The following is an 11,270-nucleotide window of genomic DNA, read 5'->3' on the forward strand; positions in this document are numbered from 1 at the left end:
TCGGAGTTTGTTTGGACTTACAAACCTTCGCGGTGCCCTTTCTTCCTGCAGTTGGAGCAGATGGCATCCCTGGCAGGGCAGCGTTTCCTCGGGTGCTTAGCCTGCTCACAGAAGTTGCACATCAGGTGGTTGCTAACAGCAGCGTGGTCAGCTCAGGAATCTGCCTCCAAAGACAGTGGCCCCCACAAGGCAGCCACGTGTTCATTGGAGAATGATTTGGCATTGTGGATGGCTACCTCTAGAGTATTCGCCCCTTTGATGGTTTGAGGTTAACTCAGTTGTCTCGGTTCGAGTAGCCTCTGCCTCACGTGGTCGGAGCAGATGCCTGTTACGCAGGTATCTCTGATTAGCAGCTGTGTGTGCTGTTCTGCACTCATAGCCTGGCAATTGCAGTCCCTTGCAAGCTCCTGCAAAGCCCTGACTAAGTTGTTGAAGGTTTCTCTGGGTTGCTGCCTGCATGAGTGGACATTATACTGGACACCTGGACATTATACTGGCCCTTCAGGGTGTCCATTCCATATGTCTGATAGTCCCAGACCATCTGGTAGACCCAGTGCCCAAAGTATGAGTACAGCAGATGGAGCTTGTCCTCGTCGTCCTGGATAGTTGCAGAGGCCGTGAGGAACTTTTCATAGCAGTGGTGCCAGAGCATGAATTTGTCAGCTGCCTTGGGTTCTCTCGGATTGATTTCTAACTTCATGTACTTGTCCATGTTCCAAAAAAAAACTTGCAAATAAAATTGATACACGATCAATTACACAAAGACTGAAGTTACTGAAACTGAAGGCTTTTATTTCCAAGCGATGGACAGCATCCTTGTGTTGGTTGCTCACACTGACCTGGACTCAAACTGGGGGCAAGCTTGTGGCCTTTTTGAGGAAGAAAGGGGAGGAGTTATGAGCCGGCCAGTGAGAGCAGGGTCAACCAGGAAAGGTCATATGTAATTTACATATAACGAATATTTACAATACAAACATGTTGTACACTTCCTTTGCCATCCTATCCACTTGAGTTGTTACTTTCTGGGAGCTATGGCTTAGTATCCCAGATACCACTGCACCTCAATAATCCCAAGGCTCCTCCATTTGCTGTGTACTTCCCTCTAGCATTTGATTTCCCAAAATGCATCACTTTACATTTGTCCAGCTTCACGAAAGGGAAATAATTTCTGACAAATTAAAGTTTTTTTACGGAAGTTTCAATCAGAGTAAATAAGGAAGGAGCAAGTGTGAAATATTGGATTTTCAGCAAGAAATGAAGAGTAGTATCACAGTTACCACAACATTATTACAGCACAAGTGACCTGGATTTGAATCAGGTGCTGTCTGTTGTAAGGTAAAACATCATGAGATGGGAATGTGTAAGGAGTTACCCTGTGCGGGGCTGTAACAAGATGTGAATGCATCCTTGTACTTACAAGATAAGAGAGACATTGATGGATTGAGAGGCAGGAAGCTAGCAGGGAAAGGATAGCAACAGTTTTAGTCATTGGACAAGTAATGATATGATGATGTTCTAAGCACGTATCCAAGGGTATAAAAAATCACCATTTTGCTGATAACGGCAGAATGCATTCTCCGACTAACATGGTTAGTTGCAAGTGTTACAATCCGGTAATAAAGAACAAAGAACCCTGATTTCGACTCAGCCTGGTGTTTGTCTCACTCATTCATGAACAAAGCAGACCTAACACTGTACGGAGTTTTTACGTTCTCCTCATGTCTCCATGGGTTTGCTCCAGTTTCCTCCCACCCTCCAAAAAGTGGCTTGTAGGCTAATTGGTGGATTTAGATAGCATGGGCTTGTGGGCTGAAAGGACCTGTTATCCTGCTGTATCTCCAAAATATTTTTAAAAAATTGATTAAATAAAAATTTGCTTCAAAAAGTTCATGATGTTGCTGGATTTCAAGGATAGAGGACTAGTTCATGAAGAGAAAGCAGATTTGCAATACGGGGTCTTTTTCAAGATGGCAACCCAAATTCCGGGAAGTACCACTAGGATCAGTACTGGGACACAGATTTTTATTATATATTTTATACACACACACATGTACACACATATATGTTAAGTGAATGTATTGTGGCCAAGTTTGCAGATGGTACACAAGTGGGAAGGAAAATAAGCTGTGAGGAGGCTAGAAATTAAAAATTGCAGCAAAATATTGATAGGCCAAGTGAGAGGGGAAAAGTTGGCAAATGGGGCACAATGTGGCATTTGTTCATTTTGGAAGGAAAAATTACCCAAATAGATAATTATTTAAATAATAATTACAGAAAGCTGCAGCATGGAAGAAAATAGATGCCTTGCTTAAGAAGAACAGGCAGGTATATTTAGGTGCAGAAAATGCTAATGGAATGCTGGTTTTTGGTTCAAGGTGCTTGGGTATAAACGTCAGTCATTGTAGCTGTGCAAATATTTGGTAGATCATATCTAGAGTATAGATGACATTTTCCTTATTTCAATAGATCCTAATTTCAGAGAATCATCTTCCAAAGCGTGAGCTGCGATATCCCAAATTTTGATCTCTTTAATACAACAAATCAAATTCTGTGGGTGTTACTTTGTGTAGTTTTAATTCATTGATAGAACAGAAAAACATTTTGCATTGCTTCGCCACAAGACTTTCATAATGGTGAATCTTCTTTTTCTTTGGCTTGGCTTCGCGGACGAAGATTTATGGAGGGGGTAAAAAGTCCACGTCAGCTGCAGGCTCGTTTGTGGCTGACAAGTCCGATGCGGGACAGGCAGACACGATTGCAGCGGTTGCAGGGGAAAATTGGTTGGTTGGGGTTGGGTGTTGGGTTTTTCCTCCTTTGCCTTTTGTCAGTGAGGTGGGCTCTGCGGTCTTCTTCAAAGGAGGTTGCTGCCCGCCAAACTGTGAGGCGCCAAGATGCACGGTTTGAGGCGTTATCAGCCCACTGGCGGTGGCCAATGTGGCAGGCACCAAGAAATTTCTTTAGGCAGTCCTTGTACCTTTTCTTTGGTGCACCTCTGTCACGGTGGCCAGTGGAGAGCTCGCCATATAACACGATCTTGGGAAGGCGATGGTCCTCCATTCTGGAGACGTGACCCACCCAGCGCAGCTGGATCTTCAGCAGCGTGGACTCGATGCTGTCGACCTCTGCCATCTCGAGTACTTCGACGTTAGGGATGAAAGCGCTCCAATGGATGTTGAGGATGGAGCGGAGACAACGCTGGTGGAAGCGTTCTAGGAGCCGTAGGTGGTGCTGGTAGAGGACCCATGATTCGGAGCCGAACAGGAGTGTGGGTATGACAACGGCTCTGTATACGCTTATCTTTGTGAGGTTTTTCAGTTGGTTGTTTTTCCAGACTCTTTTGTGTAGTCTTCCAAAGGCGCTATTTGCCTTGGCGAGTCTGTTGTCTATCTCATTGTCGATCCTTGCATCTGATGAAATGGTGCAGCCGAGATAGGTAAACTGGTTGACCGTTTTGAGTTTTGTGTGCCCGATGGAGATGTGGGGGGGCTGGTAGTCATGGTGGGGAGCTGGCTGATGGAGGACCTCAGTTTTCTTCAGGCTGACTTCCAGGCCAAACATTTTGGCAGTTTCCGCAAAGCAAGACGTCAAGCGCTGAAGAGCTGGCTCTGAATGGGCAACTAAAGCGGCATCATCTGCAAAGAGTAGTTCACGGACAAGTTTCTCTTGTGTCTTGGTGTGAGCTTGCAGGCACCTCAGATTGAAGAGACTGCCATCCGTGCGGTACCGGATGTAAACAGCGTCTTCATTGTTGGGGTCTTTCATGGCTTGGTTCAGCATCATGCTGAAGAAGATTGAAAAGAGGGTTGGTGCGGGAACACAGCCTTGCTTCACGCCATTGTTAATGGAGAAGGGTTCAGAGAGCTCATTGCTGTATCTGACCCGACCTTGTTGGTTTTCGTGCAGTTGGATAATCATGTTGAGGAACTTTGGGGGACATCCGATGCGCTCTAGTATTTGCCAAAGCCCTTTCCTGCTCACGGTGTCGAAGGCTTTGGTGAGGTCAACAAAGGTGATGTAGAGTCCTTTATTTTGTTCTCTGCACTTTTCTTGGAGCTGTCTGAGGGCAAAGACCATGTCAGTGGTTCCTCTGTTTGCGCGAAAGCCGCACTGTGATTCTGGGAGAATATTCTCGGCGACACTAGGTATTATTCTATTTAGTAGAATCCTAGCGAAGATTTTGCCTGCAATGCAGAGCAACGTGATTCCCCTGAAGTTTGAGCAGTCTGATTTCTCGCCTTTGTTTTTGTACAGGGTGATGATGGTGGCATCACGAAGATCCTGAGGCAGTTTACCTTGGTCCCGACAAAGCCTGAAAAACTCATGCAGTTTGGCATGCAGAGTTTTGCCGCCAGCCTTCCAGACTTCTGGGGGGATTCCATCCATACCTGCTGCTTTGCCACTTTTCAGTTGTTCGATTGCCTTATATGTCTCATCCAGGGTGGGATCCTCATCCAGCTCTAGCCTTAGGGGCTGTTGAGGGAGCTGGAGCAGGGCGGAATCTTGGACTGAGCGGTTGGCACTGAAAAGAGATTGGAAGTGTTCTGACCATCGGTTGAGGATGGAGATCTTGTCGCTGAGGAGGACTTTGCCGTCTGAGCTGCGCAGCGGGCTTTGGACTTGGGGTGAGGGGCCGTACACAGCCTTTAGAGCCTCGTAGAAACCCCTGAAGTCGCCAATGTCCGCGCTGAGCTGTGTTCGTTTGGCGAGGCTAGTCCACCACTCATTTTGGATCTCCCGGAGTTTGCGCTGAAGATGGCTGCATGCGCGACGGAAGGCTTGTTTCTTCTCTGGACAGGACGGCTTTGTAAGGTGAGCCTGGTGGGCAGCTCGCTTCTTTGCCAGCAGCTCCTGGATTTCCTGGCTGTTTTCGTCAAACCAGTCCTTGTTTTTCCTGGAGGAGAAGCCCAGTACCTCTTCAGTGGATTGCAGTATGGTAGTCTTCAACTGATCCCAGAGGGTTTCAGGGGACGGGTCCGTGAGGTGGGTTGCAATGTCGAGCTTTGCTTTGAGGTTTGCCTGGAAGTTTCCTCTCGCTTCGTCTGACTGCAGGTTTCCAACATTGAACCTCTTTCTGGGGGCTTTATTGTTCCTGGGCTTTGGCTTGAAGTGAAGGTTGAGCTTGCAGCGAACCAGCCGGTGGTCAGTGTGGCATTCCGCGCTAGGCATGACCCTGGTGTGGAGCACATCTTGTTTGTCACTTTCTCGCACCAGGATGTAGTCCAGGAGGTGCCAGTGTTTGGATCGGGGATGCATCCAGGTGGTCTTAAGGCTGTCCCTCTGCTGAAAAAGGGTGTTTGTAATGACAAGTCGCTGTTCTGCGCAGAGCTCCAACAGGAGGCGCCCATTGTCGTTGCACTTGCCGACACCATGCTTGCCCAGGATTCCTGGCCAGGTTTCTGAGTCTTTGCCGACACGAGCGTTGAAGTCGCCCAGGATGACAACCTTGTCGGCTGTAGGGGTACGTTGGATGAGGTTGCGCAGGTCGGTGTAGAACTTGTTCTTTTCTGCTGGTTCCGCCTGGAGGGTTGGAGCATAGACACTGATGAGGGTGATGCGATGCTTGTTTTGAAGGGGGAGTCGCATGGACAGGTCCGAGTGGCCTGTCGGGAGGTTTTCGAGTTTGGAGGCAATGGAGTTCTTGACCATGAAGCCTACACCAGATAGGCGTCATTCATCCAAAGGCTTGCCAGACCAGTAGAGTGTGTAGCCCGCACCGCGTTCTTGGAGGCTGCCTACATCTGCCAGGCGGACTTCACTGAGAGCGGCTATGTCGATGTCAAGTCTGAGGAGTTCATGTGCAATGAGGGCAGACCGACGTTCAGGTCGGTGGCTGTCAGCCTTGTCTAGCATGGTTCTGATGTTCCAGCATGCTAGCTTGAGTTTGTGAGCATCTTTTGAGGGGGAGGACGTGGAGGGGGAGGACGTGGAGGGGGAGGACGTGGACCTGTCCTCGGGCCTGTGCAAAGGAGCTTTTAGGTGGAGTGCAGTGCGCGCAGTACTGTCCCCACCCTTTACACCCATGGTTCGTGTGCCGTGGCCAAGCAAGCTGGGACGTGGCAGCGAGGTCCTTGGGTCGTAGGTTTTATATCAGAGTACAACAAGTGGCGAATTTTATCTAGTGGGGAATTTAGCAGGAAGCGGGTGTTGGGATGCGGGGCTGGAGGTGGGGTAAAGGAGTAGTGGCTGGCGGTGGAAAAATACCACTAATAACATGAGGATATTTGATCGTTTTTTTTGATGAAATCCTGAAGCTGTGACTTTTTTTTCGGTATTTGTGAAATTCCTCCTCGCTTGACCCGTTGACCTAAGAAGCTGGGGAATATACAAGCATTTTTCCGCACTTTCCAGTGGGGACCATTGGATTCCATGTAGGAACAGTATTAAGCAAAGAATGAACATTAGAACCCAAGGTTAAAAGTCAAAAATAATGAAAGAAAAATTCACTGTTCTCTCATCTTCGCCCTGATTTTAATGAAATATTCAAGGAAATCATCCAAAATCCCCTTCTACACCGCAATACAATTAGTTTTTTTGTTAACAAAGCCAAATGGAAAAAAAAATTTCAGCCTATAAACTAGTTTTACGCCACTTCAACGATCATTAATAGCCCTTTGGCCAAACTCCGCCAACTATAGTTGATTGAAAAGAGGTTCTTTTTTCCTTTGTGTTGATAGGGAAAGGAGTAATTTAGCGAGGCAATGAACAATCAAAACACATTTCCAAACCTCCCAAATGGTTGCCCTCCACCCCTGTTAATATTTGTCACCTCCACAATATGATATTTTATAGATACAAAAATAATTTATATAAAGATTCAAGCATCTCTAATTTTTTTATATATTTAAAGTCTGAACAGGATTTGTATTGGTCTAAACCACATAATATCCTACAAATGTGAGAATATTTTGAGTATCGACACTCACAGGCACACTTCCTGTCAAACTATTGCTTCAAGAGAAATGGTATGAAGCAGAGGTGCCAACCTGCTGCTTTTGATATTAATATTCAGTGATATTTGTGGCTATAGCAATAGTTCATTAGATGTTCTTTTTTTCATGCTTGATTACATGGTCCCAATGTAGGTGGCTAAAAATGCAAAAAAATTATTTTGTTTTATTTCTGTTATTTTCGTACCTGCTTAGGAACACTGCTAAGTGCTATGGGCCCTGCTGTCTCAGTCGCAGTAGTAAGGGTACATCTGTGGTGTCTGCTGGTCTGTGGATTAATCGCTAATACAAAAGTACATTTTTCTCACTAACAACCTTATGGCTTCTAAGCAAACAACATTAACCTCTCTCTTTCATAAACAAGCTGAGGAGTGTAATTAGAAGAACGTATGAGCGACTGATACCAGTAAAAGTGACAAAAGCTGCGTTTCACTTGTCTCAAGTTCAGATTTTCTAACCAAATGCAATTCTGAAATATATGGTGCTTTGAAGTCAGGCTTGTATCCCTGTTCAGGAGTTTGGACAGAAGGAATGTGGAAAAAAAAGGAAACTTATACCTGGTTAGACTTCAAGACTTGAGTGCAAAGTATGTGCAAACATAACCAATCTGACACTTTTCACTTCTAAGGGCTTGAGGCTGTCAAGTATCCTATTATGGAGTCAATCGAAGTACACGCTTGAAGTCTCTCAATAAAAAAATTGTCGGTCACAACCTATCAAAAGCTCACACTGCTGCTCTACGTGTTGCAAATAGAGCGGGTGAAGATGCTCTTGGAAAATTAGGTGACTCCATGAATGCTTCGCATCTAAAGGCAACTTGTTCATTTTTTTTGTTCTGCACATTACTGAGCTTAGAATGACAGACCATCCACTGATCACTTTGGCTTACAGGAACTTCCAAATAAAAATGGTATTGACACTGGAAATGGACTGCATTCCCACACGAGCACTATAGAAATAATTAATCACATTGTCATTAATATGATAAAGAAAATTTCCCAGCAAAGAGAACATTTGTTCACAAATATAGAAGACTTGTAGACAAAGTTTGGAGTTGGGAAGACAGGTGATCGAGAAGGAAAAAGATCGGTGCTGTGATGGAGGAGGGAAAAATGATAATAAATAATAGAGTTGTCCATAAAGTTGGGGACAAGTGGAAGGTGAGATGTGGGAAATCTCTGAAATGCATTTCGTTTAATGCTAGGAGTACTTTGTAAGGAAGGTGGACGAGCTGAAGGTGTGGATAGACACTTTGACAGTATGACGTGATGGCGATTAGTGAGACGTGGTTGCAGGAGGGGTGAGACTGGCAGTTAAATATTCTGGGATTTCACAGCTTTAGGTGTTATAGAATTGGAGGGGTAAGAGAGGGGTGGTGTGGCCTTACTTCTCAGGGAAAATATTACAGCGGTGCTGATGGCAGATAGATTGGAGGGCTTGTCAAGGGAGGTGGTATGGGTGGAATTAAAAAATGGAAAGGAGAAGTTACAATTATAGGGGTGTATTATAGACCACCTAGTGGGGAGTGAGAAATAGAGGAGCAAATATGTAAGGAGATAGCAGAGATTTGTCATAAACAGGGTTGTGTTAGTAGGGGATTTTAATTTTCCTAATATAGATTGGGAAACACATTCTGTGAAGGGGCTGGATGGATTAAAACTTGTAAAATGTGTGCAGGATAATTTTTTGCTGCAATATGTTGAGGTACCCACTAGAGAAGGGGAAGTGTTAGATCTACTGTTGGGGAATGAGATAGGGCAGATAACAGAGATGTGTGTGGGGAACACTTCAGATCTAGTGATCATGGTAACATTAGTTTCAATATAACTATGGAAACGGATAGGTCTGGTCCAACAATGAAGGTGTTTGAGTGGGGGAAAACAGATTTGATGAAATGAGAAGGAATTTGCAGGGATTGGTTTGGGCTGATTTGTTTTTTGGGAAGAAGATAGAGGAGAATTGGAGTCATTTAAAGGTAAGATTTTGAGGGAGCAGAATCTTTATGTTCCTGTTAAGATAAAAGGCAGGACCAAAAGTTCGAGAGAGCCCTGGTTTCAAGGGAGATTAGAAAGTTGGTTCAAAATAAAAGGGAGGCCTACATTAAATACAAGAAACAAGGTATGAATGAGATGCTTGGAAAATACATGAATTGTAAAAAAGAAGCTTAAAAAGGCAAAGCGTTCAAGGAGTTTTGGGTTTGTGACTTACTCAAGCGTGTTAGAAGTGGATGCTGCCATGAATGCTCGTCTCCACAAGGTTGATGGTCGTGTTGTAGGACCAAAAAGACCAGTGTCAAGAGAGGATTCTACAAAGCCTAGTGCCCATTTAACAGTTAAGAAAATATTTGTTGGAGGTATTAAAGAAGATACAGAGGAATACCATCTAAGAGATTATTTTGAGAAGTATGGCAAGATTGAAAATATAGAAGTTATGACTGATCGTAAAAGTGGAAAAAAGAGAAGGTTTACATTTGTCACATTTGATGATCATTGACTCCGGTGACAAAATTGTTGTTCAAAAGTACCATATAGAGAATGGACATAGTTATGAAGTGAGGAAAGCCCTTTCATGACAAGAGATGCAGGGACTAGGATCTGGTCAAAGAGGACGTGATAGTTTCGGAGGTTGTGGTCACCCTGGTAATTTCATGAACCGTGGTTGAAATTTCAGCAGTGGAAATGGAGGAGGAAATTTTAATTGAAGTGGAAACTTTGGTGGCAGAGGGATGGGAAATTTTGGAGGTGGGAAGGATGATTATGGGGGTGGAGGTGGTGGCAGTGGATATAATGGATTTGGTGATGTTGGCAATTTTGGAGGTGGCCATGGTTACTGGGGTAGAGGAGGAGGATATGGCGGTTGTGGCCCTGGTTTTGGCAACCATGGTGGTGGTGGTGGTGGTGGTGCTGGTGGTGGAGGAGGAGGAGGAGGATATGGCGGTGGTTGCCCTAGTTTTGGAAACCTTGGTGGTGGTGGTGGTGGGAGTGGAGGAGGAGGAGGATATGGCAGTGGTGGCTAGGACAATTACAACGAAGGTGGAAACTTTGGTGGAGATAATTTTGGTGGTGGTGGAGGTGGGAACTACAATGACTTTGGAAACTATCCTAACCAATCATCAAATTATGGACCCATAAAGAATAGCAATATGGGCGCAACTCTGGTCCACATAGTGGTGATTATGGCTCTGGTGGTGGTGGTGGTGGAAGTAGTGGCTATAATCGAAGATTTTACTGAAAGGCAACAGTTCTTAGCAGGAGAGGATGAGCCAGGAGTTGTCAGGAATGCTGCAGGTTACTTTGAGACAGAATATCGTCCAAGTTCATTGTAAGGGCTGCCCACAGGAAGAGCGATGGTCCAGTAGTCAGATAAGTCACTGCAGCATTAACATGAGATCATTTCTTGTTCAGGACTGTTTCCGGTAGAGAGATTGCAAAAAATGCAGTTGTTTGTTGCAATGTAGTTATTAGATGCTGATGACCTTCTACAGTTCCACCATACAGAGCATCCTGCTGTACTGCAGCACAGTATGGTTCTCCCATTGCACTGAAGAAGAGCAGCAAAGACTTCAATGGGTGGTGAGGGCAGCAGAAAAGATAATTGGATGTCCCCTACCCTCCCTGAAATATCTCAACACCTCTCATTGCCTCAGTAGAGCACAAGCAATAATAAAGGATCCCACCCACCCTGCCCTGCATCTGTTTGACCTACTACCCTCTGGCAGACGCTACAGGTCAATCAAGAAAAGAACAAACAGATTCAGAAACAGTTTTTTCCCCCAGGCTGTTACTACACTGAACACACATATCCACAAATTCCCCTCTCTGTCCTCCACATCTATTATACATACAGCCGACACCCCCCCTCTATTCACATAAAGGACATATACGGCACTGTAAATTAAATTTTTTATTTAACTTCTGTGGTGCTGCCTGTGGTTGCGTCGCTGCATTGGTAACCTTGTACTGCTGTCATAAATCTCGTTGTATAACTTGTACAATGACAATAAAAAGTGATTTGATTTGATATAAATTCTTGAGGTTTTTTTTAAAAACTATGTTCTAGTCATGTCTTTATTTTCCTCATTACCATAGCTGTTGAGTCATGTAGTTTGTGGTAGCCAAATTTGGGAATAAAAAGGATAAGAACTTTTTAACTTAAAAAAAAGGAAATTAAGACAATAAAAAGGTACGAGGTGTCTTTAGCGAATAGGGTAAAAGTAAATCCAAATTATTTTTTACACTGCAAAAGGAGATTGAAGGATAAAATTGGTCGCTTAGAGAATCAGAGCAGACAAATGTGCGTGGAGCCGAATGAGACGGGGGAGAC

The 11,270-nt window shown here is 44.7% G+C and overlaps 1 pseudogene; it reads left to right on the forward strand.

The window, feature by feature from the left end:
• Positions 1 to 803: 803 nt before the first annotated feature.
• LOC138759612 (heterogeneous nuclear ribonucleoprotein A3-like) lies at positions 804 to 10,178 on the forward strand (annotated as a pseudogene).
• Positions 10,179 to 11,270: the final 1,092 nt, after the last annotated feature.

This window comes from Narcine bancroftii, chromosome 3 (assembly GCF_036971445.1).
Source record: "Narcine bancroftii isolate sNarBan1 chromosome 3, sNarBan1.hap1, whole genome shotgun sequence".
NCBI classification, from domain to species: domain Eukaryota; kingdom Metazoa; phylum Chordata; class Chondrichthyes; order Torpediniformes; family Narcinidae; genus Narcine; species Narcine bancroftii.